Below are 21337 nucleotides of genomic sequence, written 5' to 3'. Positions count from 1 at the left end.
TGAGTCCCTATGTGATAGTTAATTTTTATGTATCAACTAGGTTGGACCATGGAGCCCAAATTCTGTGTCAAAAATTACCCTAGGGAAAAAAAAATTACCCTAGATGTTTCTGTGATGTGAGAGCAAAGCTACATGAAATAATAACTTGTTCTTTCCCAGGTGGCTCAAGTTATGAATTGCAAAGCAGAAATGATAATTAAGAATAATGTATAAAAAGATAGGATCAACATAATTCATATGAAAAGGAGGACCTGGATGGGCACAAGGTTCCTGATAAAACCATTCAGACCAGCTGCTACATGTTTTCTCTCTGCTTATTAATCCTCTACTTTGAGATTTCTTAACCCCACAATCACTTGTATAAGTGATCCATCATCATTTTTCTAGATCTCTGTACCTCCTGTACCACTGTTCTTTAAGTAAACCCACCACTTCTATCTTAGCTTCATGGTAATACAATCCATACATTTATGAGTTTGATGTAATGTGATACTGTGACAATTCTGTTACCCAAAGTCATCATGGACCTATTTATACTGTCAAAAACTATCCTGGGTATCTTTAGCAGTCAACCTATCACTATGTATTACACATACACTATAGGAAGCAGACACTGCCACTGTGGACATGGGATTTAGGGCTTGGGACTCACTGGGGCATATGAAGGTCCCTGGAGCTGGGGCCAAAGCAAAAGATTAGAAACTTCTTTTCTACTTAGTGCTAACAAAATTAACAAATGGTCAAGTTAGAACCCCAGTCTCTACCCATCTGTCTTGACTCCTCATATTCCACCTGTCCAGGGGAAAAAGAGTCTCTCTTCTAATCCCCCAAAGGAGGGGAGGGTGGAGTTATTTCCTCAATAGTGTCTAAGTGGCAGAAGAACAAGGTAGCCTTGAGATGGCAAAGCCTAGAAATTGGCTAACCAGAAGGAATCTGTGATACTCCAGGCCAGGGAGCTGAGCATGAAGCCTTCACTGTTCAGTCATGGCGGAGTGGGGCAGGCAAGTGCGCACAACCAGGCCGTACAGGAAATCTGAAAAAGGCCATCAGAGCAGCACCACTGGGGTCCTTCCTCATTTTATATTCACATCTGGGAATTGAGGGTTTAGGAATCAGCCAGAGGGGACAGGTGGACATGCCTCCATATGAAGTGGGAAGGAAACGTCTGGGACTCCTGACGACTCTGAGCTATGGAGGGGGTCCTGGTAGATAACTCTGGGAAAGACACTCATCATTCATGGATCCTCAGCATCTGGCTTATTCCAGATTGGGCTTTATCACTTCTTTTCCCCCAGTTTCTTCAGACAGCTCCACATTCATGACCTACTCACATTTTAGGTTCTTTCTAGCTGTTGTAGTTTTTTATTTTTGTGTTTCCTTTGGTAATACCCTCTTCTTCATCTCTCTCCATGGTTCTGCCTTACACTGGCTTCAGCTGTGCTCTGTGCTGGGTTTCCCCAGCAAAGTAGCAGAAAAATGGACAGTCTACCGGTCACACTCAGGACTCAGGACTCAGAAGTAGCTGAGTAATTGGGGATGGGTAATTGGGAATGACATCCTCTCTCAGAGAACCCCCACATCTATCCTCTCTGCTTGTCCATCATGCCTCGATGCATCTTACTATTCCTGGAAACCACCTCCTGAGAAACAGACAACCCAGAGGCACTTTCTCTGAACAAATTCTATTGCTTCTAGCATCATCGGTCATGGAAAGGTTTTTTAAAATGTTAATAACTTGGTTCATTTATATAAAAAGGTCAATATTAGAAAATGTCTTTCCCTCTGTGTCTCATCTACACTGTAACATAATGTTTGCCCTGGCAGTGCACTCTGTCTGTGACACCAATGCAGGGAATAAATGGGTATAGATTGAAATAATTATGAGAAAGGCAAAAATTATTCTGAAGCTGGTGCTGATTTCTTCTTCCAGTCTATTTTTTGTTTGTTTAATAAACCGTCTAATGCAAGAAATTAAAAAATAATGATAGGACAATGTCAGTTTATTCTAGTGGATCAACAGGAGCCATAAATCTAAATTTAACATTATATTTAATAAAACCCTCCACGTTCCCTGCATTAGAGTCCAGGAAACTGATTTGCTTTATCCCAGTTGCTTTCCCTGCACATCAAGCTAAATATTGTATCTAATCACCTGCTTTGGTGCCTTCCAAACACACACAATTTCAAACCTGCCTTAAGATTGGTCTAGGTGATAAACCTTATTAACCTTTTTATATGAGTTATGTTGATTCTACCTTTTTATACATAATTCTTAATTACCTCTGCTGCTTTGCAATTCATAACTTGGGCCACCTAAAAAAGTACAAGTTATTACTTCATGTAGCTTTGCTCTCATTTCTTTGACAGAGCACACTTTAGGTTCAGAGAACTTCCACGGTCTGATTTTCATGCTTTGCCTCCATGCTTTGTAGTTCTGTGAAGTAAAAACAACACGATAACGCTAAAAGCTTCTTCTGGCAAATGTGAAGGAAGAGGGCTGGGATAGAAATGCACATGGGACAGGGGGTGATGGGCAGGGTTTTCAACTGAATTTCTACCAACAGTTTTGAAATCATGCTATCAAACGTACGTAGTTCAAATTGTGCAGTCACAGCTTTTTACATCATCCAGACTTGGGAGGACAAATATCCACTCAGATGGAGATACTCCTTGATCAGTAGTTATGGATTGCTGAAGACACCATTTCATATAGATCATATAAAGTATGTATTTCTGTACCAGAGGGAGTGTGTTATGACAAATCATATAAATTTACTTTAAAAAAATAAGTCAATATGGTTTGGTAGTCACAATTTCAAATAGTTCCACCTAAAAAGTGGGGAAAATGAAAACTTCTCTGCTGGCCCAGTAAATACTGATAGCATTCTGGAAATCCCAAGGATGGAATCATGTTACTCAATTTCATAAATCAAAAATGACATTAGCATTAGGTTAGCTTCTAGTTTTTGGGATATATAAAAATTTCACATGCTCCTTCCATCTGTTGTTCATCAATCTGTCGCTATCCTTCATTCAAGGAAGGCTTAACTCAAGCCTGACTAGTCCCATCTTCTTCTATGACATGATGGTTCCCAAGGCTACTGGTCTAATCCTTCTTTTATATTCTTTCTTTCAAAAGAATATGGCAACATACTTTTATATTTTGAGTAATAGAAAATGTTAGAAGTAAAACTTCCTTCAATCTCCTGAGTTCCTGTGAGATAATCACATTTTTTTTTTCTTTAGGGAATGGGAGGCAGGGAGGGGCAGAGGGAGAGGGAGAAAGAGATTCTCAAGCAGACTCTGCACTGAGCGTAGAGCCCATGTGGGGCTTGATCCCATCACCCTGAGATCATGATCTGAACCAAAATCAAGAGTCAGAAGCCCAACCAACTGAGCCCTCCAGGCACCTCTAAGATGGTAAAGAACTGTGTATGCATGTTTTGACATTTGGATTTGCTCCTTTGTGATTTTGTTTTTCTGTTTGGAAGTATGCTTTTGCAATGACCAATTCCCCATCTCAAATTGGGCTAAAACAAATCAAACAACAAAAAGGGGATAAACTAGCTCACCAGCTAGGAGGAACACTCAGAAAACTGGGAGAATGACAGGGATGTGAGTCTTACAAGCTACATCCTCATGTCAAGAAAGTAGGTTCTGTTGTCACAAGAAGTTTGATGAAGGATAAATATTTTGGATAGCCCAAAATAATAGTCACCACAGTCAATGACATTTGTCTGTTTATTGTCTTGAATTTCTGTGGCAATGAGAGACTGCACTAAACATTCCACAGCAGCACCCACCAAATGTTGCTTATATATGTTTACCCTTCTCACTCTGTCCTTGGGACTAGGTAAACTGATTCTAACAGTACGGCCTGAACCCTGGCTGTACAGATGTAATGCCACCATCCTCATTCCTCCTCCATGGAACTGGAAAGAGGGAGAGCTTAAACTTGAACAGTATAGTTTCTAGTTATTTAATTCAAGCCTCTTTTCCTTGAAGTCAAAATTACGATCTTTTTGAGTTGCTGTCCTCCATTTCTTTTGTATCTTACTCAGGATACAAAGTTATCACCTGTTCCTAGATGCCCCCAATCTAGATGGGGTGCTTATTCATTGTTTTCCGTTAAGCCCCCTACAACCTAGTCCTCACATTGCCAGGACTCCAATGACCTATATTCTTGTCATTCACTGCCACTACTGTCATCTCCTTAAGAGCATGGGAACTTGGATACCCTCAGCATTGTGCAACATACAAGAGGTTCTCACTCAACATGTGTTGAAAAAATGAATGAAAATGTAAAATTAGAAAGTTAGACAGGATGGCTTCTCAATTTCTGATTCTAGTGTTCTGTGGATGACATTGTATCTGTAATGTCTTAGCCTAGCCAAAATACACAGACTAGTCTCTGAGGATTATACAGGTTCAGGTTTGGGTGACCAAGGTGATATTCTTGGTTACATTAGTTTGTGCTATGCTGCCATTACTTCCTCCTCTGAAGATAATGTAATCTATGGAAAGAAGCCTAAAATGTAGAAACAGACAGCTCTGATTCTACTACTTAATAGACATGTGAGCTTGTGTAATTAATCTCCTTAGCATCTTTAAAATCAGACTAATGAATCAAAATAAAAAGATAAAAGAACACAATGATGCCACCCAGGAATGTTAGGATCTAAAACAGCTGAGCACAGTCTTGGCAAATGGTAGGGATTCAATAAATTATTTAGTAAATGAACGAATCAAGTACATGGCCATTATACAGTCACTGCTTAATAAAAGGCAAGCCAACTAGATATTCTGAATTAGATTGCAAAGTATCTATTGGAGGTGAATGGGACGAACGGTATCAGAATCATTATTGAGCTAAGACCATATTTTGCCTATCTTCTATTGAAAGCTACATAAAGCCACCAATCCTTATTCTTATTCTCTGTAATGAGGTAATGTAGGAATCCATTTGGTCTCATCTAAAGTCAGAATATGTATAGTGAAATTCACATACTTCAGTTTTTAGCACCTTAGTACATTGAGCTTTATTTGATCTGTACTGCTTTATCAATTGTTGTACTATTTTTCTGGGATTTACTTGGAGAAAGATCAGCTAGGTCTCTGTTTCTAGCTGTTGTGCAGTTCTCAGTGGAAATGGCATACTCAGGGGGCTCCAAGACAGCACAGACTTCAAGGAAACAAAAAGAGAATGTGCATTTGAGATCAGAATGAGGAATACAAGTATTTTTTAAAAATTTTACTTATTTATTCATTCATGAGAGATGGAGAGAGAGAGAGAGAGGCAGAGACATAGGCAGAGGGAGAAGCAGGCCCCATGCAGGGAGCCCGATATGGGACTCGATCCCGGGACTCTGGGATCATGCTCTGAGACAAAGGCAGATGCTCAATCACTGAGCCACCCAGGCATCCCAGGAATGCAAGTATTATGTATGGAATACAAATTAAATTTCTTTCTTTCCTATACTATCAATTTAGGTTATTGGGCTTATAAAACATGTACCAAACACTATTCAGAAAGAGAGTCAAAGAATGTGGGATGGCACAATCCCAGATTTTGGGAAGAACTGGGTCTTTATTTACCCTTCTACAACTCATCTCTTTGGGATCATTATTTCTCCTTTGAATATAATAATATTTATTTTTAAAATGGAAAAATATGGTACAAAGAGGGGGAATCACACTTAATGAGTTAAATTTTCTAGCAAACTTTGCCTTGAATAAGTTAAGAGGAAAGATATTTGTATTAAAGATGGGCTTCACCACTTGACTAGTAGTCAGGAGACTTGTCTCAGACATAGCCAGCTGTGTGACTGAAAGCAAGTTACTTGACCTCCCTGGGCTTCAAATTCCTCCTTATATAATCATATCACTGAACCATATTACTGTGAAGCTCCCAAAAGGATCCAGAATCTCATTCCCACTATATACACACAAGCACACGAATTCAGCAACCAGAGGAACTCTACATGTATTAGTTTTTTTAAGAGATTTAATGTAGGGACTTCAATAAAAAGAAACTATACAATGCAATGGTTAAAGGAAGGGCTTGGAATCAGATTGGCAAAATTTGAATGTCCATTCCACCACTGGCCAGCTGTGTGAAGTTATATAAGCCTCATTTCCACATCTGTATAGTAAATATTATTATTAGTAGTACATTTTTATTATTACTTATATTTATTAATATGTGTTATTATACATTATTTTAACATTATTTTATGTATTTTAACAGTATATTTATTATTTGTATTATGTATTATTTATGTATTGTTTTAACATGTATTATTTTATGTATTATTTTAAGAATATATGTATTATTTTAACAATATTCACCTTATAGGGATGTCTTAGGTGTTAGACGTAATACAAAGTGCTTGCCATCGTAGCTGGCACACAAAGTCTACTTATTATTATTACATGTGGGGAAAGAATTCTGAAGCCTAAGAATTATTTTAAAATTCAATGGACTAAATGATCTTTAAAATGCCTTCCACAGCCCCGGTGGTGCAGTGGTTTAGCGCCACCTGCAGCCAAGGGCGTGATCCTGGAGACCCGGGATCGAGTCCCACATCGGGCTCCCTGCATGGTGCCTGCTTCTTCCTCTGCCTGTGTCTCTGCCTCTCTCTCTAGCTGTGTCTCTATGAATAAATAAATTAAAAATAAATAAATAAAGTTAAAATGCCTTCCAGTTCTAAAATTGCTTCTTCTAAAAAAGTACCCTTGTGAGATAGCAGGAAGGAGCCATCAGTAGAGGGGATTTCTCAGATTGCACATCTTCAAATGTAGCTTGTCATACATGGAGATTATATACATATATTCAAGCTTATTGAGATAAATTTATATATATTAAAGTTTACCCCTTTTTGGTGTACAATTCTATGAATTTTGACAAACACATACAATCACATAGCTACCACTGCAATCAAGATACAGTTCTATCACCCCCAAAAGTATCCTGGTGCCTCCTTATAATCAGTTTTCTCACCTCATCTAGCTCCTGGAAACCACTGATCTGTTTTTGGTCTCTGTAGTTTTGCCTTTTCTAGACAGTCATACAAATGACACAGTATACAGCCTTTTGAGTCTGGTTTCTTTTACTTCATTACATTCAAGAGTCTTCCATGGTTTTGCATGTTCTAGTGCTTCACTCCTTCTTATTTTTGAGTAGTGTCCCATTGTATAGCTACACCACAACTTGTTTATCTATTAACTGGTGATAAATGATGAAAAAAATCACAATAAACTCCAGAGTAGATATAGGTTTAAGCATCTTGGAATGAGATTTATGTTAGATGCATTTTAAATTTTATTAGATACTAGCAAATTTAGTTTTCCAAAGTAGCTGGACTATCTTATAGTTATCAGAAATTTAGGAGAGTTCCAGAGAGTTCCTTTATTAGTTTTCTATGGCTGTTACAACAAAGTACCACAAACTTGGTGGCTTTAAATGACACAGATTTATTATCTGATAGCTCCGGAGGTCAGATATTAAAATGGATCTCACTGAGCTAAAACCAAGGTGTTGACAGGCTGTGTTCCTTTATGGAGGCTGTAGGGGAGAATCTGTTTCCTCGACTTAACCAACTTTGATTGGCTGCCCACATTCCTTAGCCTTTGACCCTCTCCTATCTCAAAGCCAGCAGTGGCTGGTCACACAGTTTTCTTCTATAGAATCACTCTGATGCTCTCTTCTGCCTCCCCTTTCCACATTTCAAGGATCCTTGTGGCTAAAATGAATACTTGGATAGTTCAAAATAATGTTAAAGTCAGTTGATTAGTAAATCGATTTCCATTTGCATCTTTAGCTCCCCCTTGCTTTGGGACATAAAATATTCACAGGTAGCGGACATTAGAATGGCCATCTTTTGGTGGGGTGGGAGAGAGGTCTCAGCATGTTTCTGCCTACCAGTCTGCAACCTTTCAAGCATATAATATTGTAAATTACTTTTAAAAAACCAAGTTATTTTAGTGGCTATATAGAAGCTAATTGTGATTTTTATTTTTATTTTTTATTTTTATTTTTTTAATTGTGATTTTTAAATTGTATTTTCCTAATGACAAATAATGTTGAACATCTTTTCATGCATTTTTTTTTTTGCCATCATATGTCTTCTGTGGTGAAGTGTTTGTTCAAATCTTCTGCCCACTTAAAAACTTGGGTCATTGTTTTCCTATTATAGAATTTGAGAATTCTTTATATATTATTGATTGTAGCCTTTTATCAGATAGGCATTTGGCAAATATCTTTTCCCAGTGTATGGCTTTTCTTTTCATTTTCTTTAGCAGTGTTTTTAAAAGAGATTTTATTTTAATGACATGTAATAAATCACCCTTTTTCTTTAATGAAGCATGCTTTTTTTTTTTTTTCCTAAGAAATCTTTATCTTACCCAAGGTCACAAACATTTTCTTCTAAGTTTTCTTCTAGAAATTTTGTAGCTTTAGGTTTTACATTTGGATCAATGATCCATTTTGTATTGAAATTTTAAAAAGTATTGGTTCAGATTTATTGTTTTGAACAGGATGCCCAGTTGTTCCAGTACGATTTCTTAAAAAGAAGAAATCTAATTTTCACCTTCATATGTTTCTTTTACTTAAAGAATATTGAAGGAAAGCTTTTCAACATTGATTTTTTTATTACTTCAAAACTTTTCAGTTGTTTTTGATTTTTTATTATCTATGTGCTAATGATAACACACTCTTGAAACTGAAACATCCATTTATTATAGACCAAGTTAGACACATACCAAGTTGGTCAATATGCATCCCCAGATTTATGGTGAATAATTGATTTCTCACTGTCATCAGTAGGACCTAAATAATTTGATTATGTATTTAGCTTGTAATGGATACTCATTAGCAGAATTCTATTTCATGCTTCTTTGTACCTGCAAACAATTTCTTCTTGTTTAAAGGATTGTTCCATTTGGTCTGCCTGATACAGTTTTTCTCAATAACACTGTATTGATGACCATCACTCAATCTCACTTAGAAAGTATGATGAACTCTTAAACTCCCCTTTTCCACGTGGTCTGACCACTTTGACCTCCTGTCATCTTCACTGGCACAAGAGCCTTAGAGTCCCATAATTGCTCTTGAGAACAGAGCTTTGGGGAAGTTACTTATGTCAAGAATAAAAGCATGGGAGGCCCATGGAGCAGATATCCTTGAAATCACATCTGTGTGCATATAATAAACTTATGACATTTACTTTTCATAATTATTGAGTTTAAGCATTGTGCTCTATCAATGCAGAGTGGATGGAGGAAAGATTTCAAATGCCTACTGATTTGGAAATCATTTGAAATAGCCTTTTATGATAAGGAACCAATGATGATTGGCTCAGAACCAAATATCATTGACTGATTATAATACAGATTATTTGTTTTAAATATGAAATCATAAATCTGGGGGTGCCTGGGTGACTCAATTTTGATTTTGGCTCAGGTCATGATCTCAGGGTCCTGGAATAGAGCCCTGCATGGGGCTTTGCACTCAGCAGGGAGACTGCTTGAGGATTCTCTCTCTGCCTCCCACTCTGCCTCTCCCCATGCTGTGTTCTCTCTCTCTCTCTCAAATAAATCTCAAAAAAAAAAAAAAGGAAGAAATCACAAAGTTCTCAAATCAGATTGAAGTTTCATTTGGGTGATGGATATGAACATTGATTTAGTCAATGGAGCTGTGACTGGCTGCTCTTTTTTTCTCCCTTAGTTACAGGTTTCACTTATCCACAGTCCTTCAGAGCAGAGAACATCAAGGATGTAATGTCTCAAGGTTAGTCCTCTGAGATACTTTATTAACTATCTGAAGAGCTACAGATCTCAGATTTCTGATAGGAAAAGTAGCAAGGAAATGACCTGCAGAAACTGTAAAAATGTTTGGTGGCATGCTAGGCCTACTACCTATCTTTAAGAGATATGTTATATATGTTAACAACTCCAGAAAGTCCTGTAATAAAGAAACTGGTGTCCAACAAATAGTGTAGGAAACTTGAGTTTGAAGGTACAAAGAGGTCATAGCATTTATGCTATTTTTTTCTTATTTTCTGTGTGCCTTAACTTCTCTTTCCATTCTTCTGACCTCTATGCATTTCATTTTCCTTCTATCCTACCATAAGTTTAATGTTTTCAAGTAACAGTGGGTTGGTGGGATACATTTTTTTAGTGTCCAGAAATCAACACATGAGAATGGTGTCAGGACTCTCTTGATAAAGAAGATAATGTTATCTCCTTGAGAATCTGCACTTTCCTGTGTGACTTGGGAATACATTTTACACCCCTTACATAACTTTACACTGTTTTATAAGAGTCAGAGAATGACAGAAGGATCTCTAATAGAGAAGTGATGGGAGCTGTCTAAGAGCACAAAGCTCATGTCTGGGACAACATGTGGGGTAGCAGGTGATTTATGAGGTAAGGGTGGGAGGGGGAGTCTAGGTCTTAAGCTCCATTCTTCCTTGGTATATGGACACCACTTTCTTTCTACTTGACTCCCAAAGGTTCTGAGAGCTGTCAGAATTTAACCATCCAATCCTTTGTTCAGTCCAACTCTGAGTGAAGTAGCAGAATTTAGTCCTAGATTTCATATATCAATTTCCAGTGAAGAAATCTTTAGTTCTTCAAGTTAAGACTGACATTACTCTTCTCCAGCTGAGATGGAAAAACAGAGGAGTAAAGTCCTTCTAAAGATCAGTAAAGAAAGGAGAGGCACGGAGACTTGTAATTTCTCTTCTTTAATTTGAGCGTCAAATTTGCAAAAGAGAAATAATCTCTTAGGAATTCCCCTTTGAATTGGGTGATTTCAAGTATGACCTACTAATTGGGCACTTGAGCAATTAGCAATATGAGTCATGGCCATAGTGAAATCTCCTTGGTAAAGAGGCAACATTTCTTTTTTCCAGAGCACTTGGCAGCTCAAAAAGAACTGCCTGCTGCCTCTGAGGCTGTCTCCTCCTGGGAGATGTTATGCCTGATATGTCCAATAACATCTGTGGTGTGATAGATTCAGGGTTTACAAACAAGATTGGAAAACATATAGCTACTCACTATTAAAGAGTGAAATAAGTCTTAATCCTCTCATTCAACAAAATATTTCTAAATTAGATTATTTGCATTGCTTTTGATAGCCTTTTCCTTAGGAGAGCAATCTTTCTATATTTTAGAGTTCCATTACACCACTCAAAAGGAGTCAGATAAAATCTGTAGGCCAGGTTTTGTGTGTTTTTTTTTTTAACAATTTTTTACCCTTTACATAAACAAAAAAAAAATATTTTTATGGCTCTCTGGAGAGTTACTGACCTGGAGATAAGTGATTTTGTTTTGTTTTGTTTTATAGCCTCAAGAAATGTTCTAAGAAATATTTTGACAGAACACCACTCAACTCATACAATTTTTAGCCAAAGGGAGCAGCAGCTCAATTTTTATGCTGACACATTTGAAATTGGTAATTTAAGGGGTGCTGCAGTAAACTCCTGCAGTGACCTAAAACTCAAATTCTCCTAGAATTCTCCAAAGCATATGATTGGTTGGGTCTCTTTAAGATTGTGTTCTCAGCGTTGTGACATTGGTGAATTGCAGTGCATCCAATGCAAAGATGCCCTAACTGAGTCCCTATAGGAATCATTAGCTTTGAGGCTGGTGTGGCAGCTGCCAAACTCCTTGTGCTGGGCAACTGCTTTACATGGAAATCTTTATCTACCGGATGCAGGCAAATCCAGGTATGCTGTGTTACTCCTCCAAAATTGTCCTTTTCTGCCTCTACTGCTTTTGTTTCCCTATGATGTACAATGAGATGAGACCAAGAGTTATGTAGGGGCCAGAGTCCTACTGCTTTAGCCTACACACTTGACAAGTGCTAGAATAACCATGCAAACAATCTTTCTCCATCTTTTAAAAGTTGTAAGTGAATTTAATGTTACCTCATTACATTCTCATAGAACTTCATGCTTAAGAAAAAGCCAGTACTCCTTTGTACTGCTGTCAGGTTATGAGAGCACCGTAGCACACTGCATTTCCCTTTTTGCAGTGGCTACCAGGAAGCTCAGAATTTGCCATGTCCTCTGTCTTTGCAAGTTTCATTAACCTCAGTGTCCTGTACAGTCTTTCCTCTGCTAAGACATCTTTATTACATTGATTTTACTTTCTTGTTTTTAATCATTCTGTTATGTCTGTGCCTTTCAGTATAAGAAGCAACAAAGCACAAAACACCCATTTATTCTACCTGAGAACCACTGATGAAGAGCAATATTTTAAAACTTCAGTGTGATACATTCTGACCTGGGAGGTCTGGCATCGATTGGGTCCATATGTGTGCGCTTAAATTTTTTTTCTTAAAGGAATATTTACGTCAAAGATATGAAACACTTTTATGGGGACTCAGAAACTTTGACTAACCAAAGTTTTTTAAAAATGGTGGGGAACAGGTGGAGATTAATTCCACTTTACAGGTGAAGGAAAAAAATGCAGATTTCATTCCCACAGAATATTTTCTGCCTCAGTGGAACTGCAAGGCAGGTAAACTGGAAGCTGGTCTTTGCTCTGCATGGCATGTTGGTAACCTTGAGAAGTCCATTTAATGACCATACCTCTCAATATCCCCAGCTATAAAACAGATTAGAGGGCTTGTGATCAAAAGGACTCTTTCCACACAGAAAATGCAAGGATTCTTTATAACCATCCAGGGAGATGGTGGATATAGAAACAGGAGAAATTTTAGTGCCACAGATAGGCAATGAGCTGGAGAATGATGGGTAAAGCCTTTTCTGAAAAAAGTCAATATGGCTTGGTTCTCTGCCAGGGAAGTACATATCCACTTTTGTTCCCCAGCATTATAAATGTGAAAAGTGAATTCACAATTTTTGCCAAATGCAATTGTTAAATATTCACAATCAATGAAACAACTCTGTCAATTTAATTTTGCTTGAAATAAGGGATCCTGACTAAAAAGATCCCTGGAAGGCAATGAGCAGACCAGGAGGGCAAAGAGATGCTCAATCTCTGTCCCTTAAATTCTAGATCCATTTCACTCAGGGATTATGATTCTCCCAATTCTGAAAATTAAAATTCCTTTGCAGCAGTGACCACTTGAAATTAATGAGTTCATAATACTATGTCTCTTTTGGAAGGAGTTATGATCAAGACTAATTACCTTCAGTATAAATTTTTTTTTTTGTCAGTAACCTCAGCTCGTTTTCCATTGCTGTAACTTACAGTATAGCACTATATTTTAAACAGAGAAGATGTAATTAAATTAGAATTCGTGGAAACCAGTGATGGCTGATAATAATTGCTTTCCAGACACCCCTGTAATTGGTGCTCTAAGAATTTTATTTCAAAGCATCAAAGTCAATTTAGAAAGCTTGCTTTATCGGGACTTGAGTTACTTCAATGAAGACACTGTCTTCCTATGTCTAAGTTTTCTTAAATTTAACTAAGCTGTTTTTTAATTATTATGTTAATAATTACAGTACTACAATACTGTTTTATGGACACTAGAAGATAAATCCAAATTCCCCTTCTGCCTATTAGTTAAAGTTGTAACCACAAAATGTACACAATCTTTGCTCATTAACTGTTTGATAAGCCCTTGAAATTCCACAACCAATAAGAATACCTTTATCATTCTTTCCCTCCCATGCAGTATTTAATATATTAAAAAACAAGGCACAAGAGGAAGCTTGTTAATTAATACCCTGATATGTCACTTGTCTTTGTTCATGCTATTTCCTTTACCTAGAATGTCTTCCTCTTTTTCTCTAGTCCAATGGGTAATATTCAACTTATCCTTCAAGTCCCAGCTTAGCTGCCACATGTTATGGACTGAATGTTTGTGTCTCCCCTAAATACATGTGTTAAAATTCTAACTCCTAGGGCACATGGGTGGCTCAGTTGGTTAAGCGTCTGACTCTTGGTTTCTGTTAAGGTCATGATCTCAGGGTTGTGGGATCAAGGGTTATGGGATCGAGCCCAGTGTCTGGCTCCATGTTTATCAAGGAGTCAGCTTGAGATTTGCTCTTTCCTTGGGCTCTCCCTCCCTCAGGATCTCTCTTTCTCTAAAATAAATAAATACATCTTTTAAAAAATTTTAACTCCCAATACAATACTATTAGGAGGTTGGGCCTTTGGGGAGGTCATTAGGTCATGAGGGTGAAGCCCTCATGATTGGGATCAGTATCCTTAATAAGAAGAGAAAAGAGCTTGCTCGCTTCCTCTCCTTCTGCTTTCTACCATATAAGAATACAATGGGAAGAAGATAGGCATTTGTAAACCAGGAAGAAGGCCTTCACCCAGAACCGAGCATTCTGGCACCTTGATTTTGGATTTCCAGCCTCCAGAGCTATGCAAGATAAACGCTTACTGCTGAAGCCCCATAGTCTATGACATTCTGTTATAGCAGCCTGAGCTAACATACCATGTTTTCTCTAAAGTCCTCCTTGATTGTCATAAGAAGAGTTCATCATTCCAAATCTAGATCCAGAAACTTAAGTCCAGTGACCACAGGACTTTGTTGATGATACAATGAGTTAACTTGGGGGAGGGGAACTGAAAGAATAGTGTTACCACTGTTATGAATCTTTCTCTGCTTACCTCTTAAGATGCTTCCAGCTTAAAATCATGGGATACAACAAAAACTAGCTAGAGATTAGTCATTAGGACAAAATTTTCACTTTTATGCCCCAAATATAATTAATTATCTGCAGAATGGTATTTTGTGTCTGACAGAAGGCACTGAGATCCTGAGTTAGACATACTGTCTAGCTGTGTGACCTTGGGAAAGTCACTTTACTTTTCTGAGTTTCAATTTTCTTTTGTGCAAAGCAAGTCTATGGAACTAAATTATCATTAAGATTATTTTGCCTCTAGTATTCTATGCATAAAATTACAGGTGGCGCAAACATTAAAATGGTGCCCAAGGTATTTATAGCATTAGAACTAATTAATAAGCTACCTAATCATGCCAACAGAAATCGAATTTCTCCTGTGCAATTACTGTTTCTGGCTTCATAAAGACAAAGTAAAGCAAAATGTCATTATCTTACCATTCCGTGAAAACTTTATCAGTTCTGTGGAATATGTGGGGTAATTAATAACTGGAAGTAGAATTCTCCATCTCATCGCTGCAGCATTACTTTGACAAAAGCTGAGTCTATCCACTTTTGCTGGGAATATACACAATTCTCTAAATGTTTTCTTATTCTGTGGAGGATAGAAAAAAACAAAAACTTGATGATAGACCAAACGATGGATAACATTATGTTATCATTATTACTATTATTATTACCTATAATAATAGCAGTGGCAGTAACAGTGTTAACATTTGCTGAACATGCTCTGTGCCAGGCACCATGATGAATATTTCGTATGGATTCTATCATGCACACAATGCTATGAGGTAGGTGCTCTCATTATCCTTTACTACTGAGTGAACAGAGGCTCAGAGAGGTCAAATAACTTGACTAGGATTACCAGATGGTGTGCAGCAGAAATGGGATTCAAATGAAGGTCAAGCTGACTTCAGAGTCCTGGCTCTCAGCTAAAAGGTTACAGTGATTCATACATAGTATCACTGATCAACTGGATTAGCATCCAGTTGTTAGAGAACTGGCTCTACAAGGTACTAAAAAAGAAGGATGATATTCAGCTGCTATGTACATGTATGGCTGATAATTTGGTTATCCTATTCCAGTGGGAGAGAGGGTTTTCCTGTACATCCAGTTGATTCTCTGACACCAGTTGGGTGTCCTACTATTCAACTTAATTCTGACACTATCTGCCTAGAAAGAAAGTCAGATTTGACAGGTTAAGGGCTCAGTCCTACAAGCAAATCCACCCTCCTTCACAACAAACAGACACAGATACAGACACATACACAAATACACCTGATACACCAATCTCAAGTCCAGGTTGTTACCTGGTCTTCTGATTGACTGGCTATAGACTGCAGGTTCCTATGACTCCCTCCTTATGTTTGATTAATTTGCTAGAGTGGCTCACAGAACTCAGAGAAACATTTTACTTACTAGTTTGCTTGTTTTTATAAAAGGATATTATTCTGAACAGCCAAATGGAAGATGCACAGAATGAGGTAAGGGGAAAGGGCATGGAGCTTCCATGCCCTCCTTGAGCATGCCCTCTTCCCAAAGCTCCACATGTTCCTCAACCTAGAAGCTCATGGAACTATGTTCTTTGGGTTTTTATGGAGGCTTCATAACATAGTCATAATTGATTAAATCCTTGGCTATCGGTAACTGATTCAAACTCCAGCCCTGTCTCCTCCCTGGAGGTTGAGGGTGGCAATGAAAGTTCCAGCCCTCCAACAACAATGTTGAGTGCACTGGAAACTAACCTCCATTTTTAGGTTCTTTCCCAAAGCCACCTCAGTACATCTTCACTGTTTTCATCACTTTGGAAATTCAAATGGTTTCATGAACTTAGTCAGAAATGGGGACAAAGACCAGATATATATTTTTTATTATAAAGCGCATTATCACAATGGCTCTACCAGTGCTTAAAATACAGAAACAGTCCTGCTGGTTAGATATTGTTTTTGTCCTGAGTTCTTGACCCTGGGCTTCAAGCTGCTGTGGCCATTCCCATGGCTGCCCTTACACCTGCCACATTCCCAGTATCTTCTCAAGACCTAGCAGCAAAGGGTTGTTAGTGACTATTTTCCAGGGCTCTGTCCCAGGATTAAGGCTGGCAACTAATCTTCCTGGTTATTGCTTATGTGATAATGATTATGAATTTAAAAAAATTACCACTCTTAACGAAAAACAGGACTATGTGTCAATTTGTTGTGTGTGTTTAGGGCTGAGAGTTGGTGTTTTTGTCTTTTGGGTGGATGGGAGTGGCTGGAATGGGAGACTATCTCGGTTGGTTTGGGCTGCTAGCCAACATATTATAGCCTGGGGGGTTTAAACAATAAACATTTAGTTCTTGTAGCTCTCAAGTCTGGGAAGCTCAAGATCAAGATGCTAGCAGATGTGGTGTCTGGTGAGGTCTCACTTCCTAGTTCATAGCTGCTGCTTTCTAGCTGTGTCTTTCTTTACATGGCAGAAGAAATGAGGGAACTCTCTAGGATCCTCCCTTTTATAAGAGCACTAATCCCATCCATAGGGGCTCCCCTCTCATGACCTAAGTATCTCCAAGACACCACCTTTTATTACCATCACATCACCTAATGTGATGGTAATAAACATTAGGGTTAGAGACTTCCTTAAATTCTGATCCGGCAAGGACAATGTTAAAAACAAAGAATTTGTGACACTTCAGTAGCATCATTCTGAACATCAGCCTCTGATAATGCCAACCAAGGGCTCTTTGGTGATTTTGTTGACTTCAAGGCAGGGGCAAGGAAAATACATGATGATCCTGGAGCATCTTGGAGTGCCAGAGAGTGAAGAAGTGCTCAAAAACCAAAGCAGAATAAGAAGAATGGGGATATATAAATGACACTATTGGATGACAACCCAAAGAATAAAATAAATATCCATGAGCTCATACTCATATACATAAATGAAGGGAAAATGACAACTCTTCTTTCCAGAAAAGTTTCAATTAATAAATGCAAATGAAATTAAATAGAAAATCATCTTTCGAACATGACAATAATAATTGCCTCTGGCAAGATCCACTGAGGGATGTCAAAATTGGTGGGCAAAAGTTTAAGCAGAAAGAGAGTATTTGCGTGGTCTTAAAGAATTTCCCCCAAATATTTATTAAGTACAAAGGGAAAAAAGTAACTTTACAGTAGAGAATTTGGGAAGATAATCTTAGACAAGTGACTGAAGTTAACATCACCTGTAATACCTATCAATATCATATGGCATCATGCGGATATAATATCAGACCCCCTGATTTGACACAGAGAAAGGCATATCACTTCTATGGTATCTTTTCCAATAATGCCTATCCCCAATTTAATAATGACAAAACATTACACAAACACAAATAAAGGGATTTTCTACAAAATAGCTGACTGGTACTCTTCAAAAGTGTCAATGCAAAGAAAGACATAAATTGTCATAGATCAGAGAAGACTAAGGGAACATGACAACTAAGTGATTTGGGATTGTAGACCGGAGGTTGAAACAGAAAAAAATTGTTTGTGGAAAACTGATGAAATGGGAATAAGTTCTGCAGTTTAGCTAACAGTAGAGAAGGATAATTTCCTAGCTTTCATCATTTTTCTATTTTTTTTTAAAGAGGTTAAAATAAGGGGAAGCCAAGTAAAGGGTACGTGGAAACTCTCCATACTACTTTTTCAACTTTTTTTCTAAGACTAAAATTATCCTGAAATAAAAATCTTTTGAAAATGAATGTAAAAATCAAAACCCAGGAATGCTTTCCACATCATGGCATCTAAGGAAACACTTCCCCCTCTTCCATAAAACTTGGGAATTATAAATGGAATTCATCAAAATAAGCACAGAGCTTGGAAAAAATCTAACCCAACTACCACCAATAGGGACTTCTGTTTATGTAAAAGAAAATTTCATTCAACAAATCTTCATGGATTGTCTACTGTGAGCTAGGTACTATGCTATCATGAATATATTGTATACTTCTATATTGTATAGCCTTCACTTCAAAACCTTTCTTTCTGACCTATGAAATGGATTTTTCCGGACATAGGCCTATCTATTCTCTCTGAAGAAATTGTTTCTGGTCAGGTTTTGCCACCAAAAAATGCCCTACGTAGCTGTTGATTTTATTTGTTCTCTTGTGTTACCTTCATTGCTGCTGGTTATGTGAGAGTTTGGGAAATTTTTGCTGTATTCCACTCTGGAAAAATAAATACTCTTCTCTATCAATTCTCACAGTAAGTAAATGAGACCATGCTATCACTCCAGTCTACTTTGGGAAACATCAAGCCTAACTGGTCTCTTGCCTCAAGGAGAGAAGAACCAGGAGCCAAATCTTGACAAGGAACCATCAAAGTGTCTTTTCCATACCTCGCCACTGTCACTTCAACATGGTACAACTTAATTTATGGCTAAAGAGTTACAGCTTCATTTATATATATATAACATCAATGGGAAAACCAATCAAACCCAATAGTTTTGCTCATAGATAATATTTTTAATGCATTGTTTGATGAGAGGATTACACAGCATCTTGCAGGGAGTAACAGGAACATAATTATGGGACATTAGAGTGGCTTTAGCTCAGTCCGTTGATATGACATAGTTCAATCTATCAATTTCTTTTGTATGCTTTAAGTGTTTACTTGCCTTGAACTTTAGATTACTGAGTAGAAAGACAAAGGCCCACTTGATTGATTTGATGGTGGTGAGTTGAGGGGAAAAAAAAGACAAACCAAAAGAGCTAAGACAACAGAAAGCGATGCTTGAATCTGAGGTCATCCAGGACATGGAAATAATTGTGGTTGTATTAATTGTGGTAATAATGATGATTTATGAAAAGAACAGCTGGAATTTATACAGACACACAGACACACACAGACACACACATGCATACTATCTAAAAAGCATAGAACTGCCATTGAAGGGTTTTTTTTTTTTTTTTAAATCACAATCCTTACTTGTGCCTTCTGAAAAACTTTAAAGGAATCCCATTCACACAGATCAGCAAAGCTCCTCCCAAGTTCCTTCCTGCATTGTCCAACTCATTCCTACACCAAGTCAGCAAACCCTCTTAAATCTGAGCTGAATGGCTCTACATCCACTATTCTTACTTACACCTTTTCTCTCAGTTGTTTATTCTGGAGATCCACTCCACCACTTGTCACTCGCCTCTCATGTGCTTCCGCTTGTGATTCTGCTTCATAAAAGCCCAGGAAAGTGGAGTCATTAAGACCCTCCTGAGACGGGTCATGATAGGAGGAGTTGTGAATGTGGACTAGGGGGTGGTATTGGAAACAATCCCATGAGAATGAACACCACATAGATTTTCACCTGCTCCAGTCTCACCCTGGAAGTGAGCAGAATCCTGTTTGTCCACAAGAAGTTCTTCCTTTTCCACCATGCAGTGGCTTTGCTACCATGCCCCTAGTTACAGAAAGGATTTTTCGGAGCCAAATTGTAATTGTTACCCACTGGCAGTTCAGACATAGCGGGCCCCTAGGTGGCACTGCTCCTGTTCTTACTAAGCAGCTGTCTCCTCAGCCAGCCCTCTTTCCCACAAAAGTTTCATAAAAGCTTTTTTATTAGATAATTATACTTCTGTGCTTTGTAGTCATGTGAGGTAACTCACAATTAGCATGTTTAATTAGGAAATTAGGTGTTATAATCACAATATGGAGCAAAATTTGTCACAAAGTTTTAGTTCATAAACAAATGGCTTTTTTTTTTTTTTTCTTCTTTAAGGAGGAAAAAAATGCTCAAAATCATTGTTAACTTTCCATTTTGGCAGATAGTGAAATTTAATTTATGTTTAGAACTAAAAGGGAACATTCCATCTGTTTTCCAGATGGAGCCCGCCTTCCCCCTGTAGCTGGGCATTAGTCACTCTGGTATGTAACTGTCCCTTCAGTCACTCCTGGGCTACGCTAGGTTTTCCCTTTAGGGCAGATGTTCAGCTTATTTACCTTAAAACATATGTTGTAGAGTGATGACACTCAACTGATCCAGTTCATTCCTTTCAAGATATATTCGGTGCAGTGTACTATATAGGTACTTTGAGGTGCTGAACATGAGTTAATCAACTTAAGTGGGAGATTACCTTCTAAATATATCAGGTACTGATAGCGGAATGTAGGAAATGCTGTGGGAACATAGAGGAGGGAATGCTTAATTGTGTGGGATTTCCCAGGGTTAAAAACCTATGATCGAACCAAGCAAGTAAGTGTCCAACCAACCAACCAAAGGTGCAAAGAATTTGTTCAGATATACTATGTATCCTACACCATAATTCTTAACATGGAGCCCAAGACCCCCATAGAGATTTTAATGAGTAAGCTTGATTGTCATCTGGGTCTTGCTTCAATCTAAATGAGGACAGGTGATATTATGACGTGTAAGATATGAAATTACAGATAAAATTTCATGAATTTGCATTTTTTTCTGGAGAAAATTTATACATTTATATGACATATTCTCAGTGTTGTCTCTGATCTACAAATATTAAATTTACTGATCTATATTGATAAATATATCTATATATACATATATGGATATAGGTAGATAGATAATTGCCTAATCATTAATTTCATGAACATGTCTAGGAGATAGAGATAGAGACATAGCCCCTACTTTCAGGGGGAAGACAAAGAACATAGGGGTGGCCGAGATGGTCAGTTAACGAAAGATATATGTCCCTCTTCTATGGAGTAGCACTGTTGCCAGTAAGCAGTTGTCTAGTCAGG

General features: G+C 37.8%; 1 long non-coding RNA gene across 1 annotated transcript in view; it reads right to left on the bottom strand.

Moving 5' to 3' along the window:
• Nucleotides 1–2066: 2066 nt before the first annotated feature.
• LOC140609934 (uncharacterized) overlaps nucleotides 2067–21337 on the bottom strand; it is a 223599-nt gene continuing 204328 nt past the window's right edge. Inside the window, exons 2-3 of the long non-coding RNA XR_012011690.1 lie at nucleotides 15051–15207; nucleotides 2067–2434 (exon numbers count right to left, since the gene is read on the bottom strand). This is a non-coding gene — a long non-coding RNA (uncharacterized lncRNA). The remainder of the gene's footprint in view (nucleotides 2435–15050; nucleotides 15208–21337) is intronic.

This window comes from Canis lupus, chromosome 19 (genome assembly GCF_048164855.1).
Source record: "Canis lupus baileyi chromosome 19, mCanLup2.hap1, whole genome shotgun sequence".
Classification (NCBI taxonomy): domain Eukaryota; kingdom Metazoa; phylum Chordata; class Mammalia; order Carnivora; family Canidae; genus Canis; species Canis lupus.
Note: the sequence above shows the minus strand (reverse complement) of the source record. Positions and strands in the feature narration are given on the sequence as shown.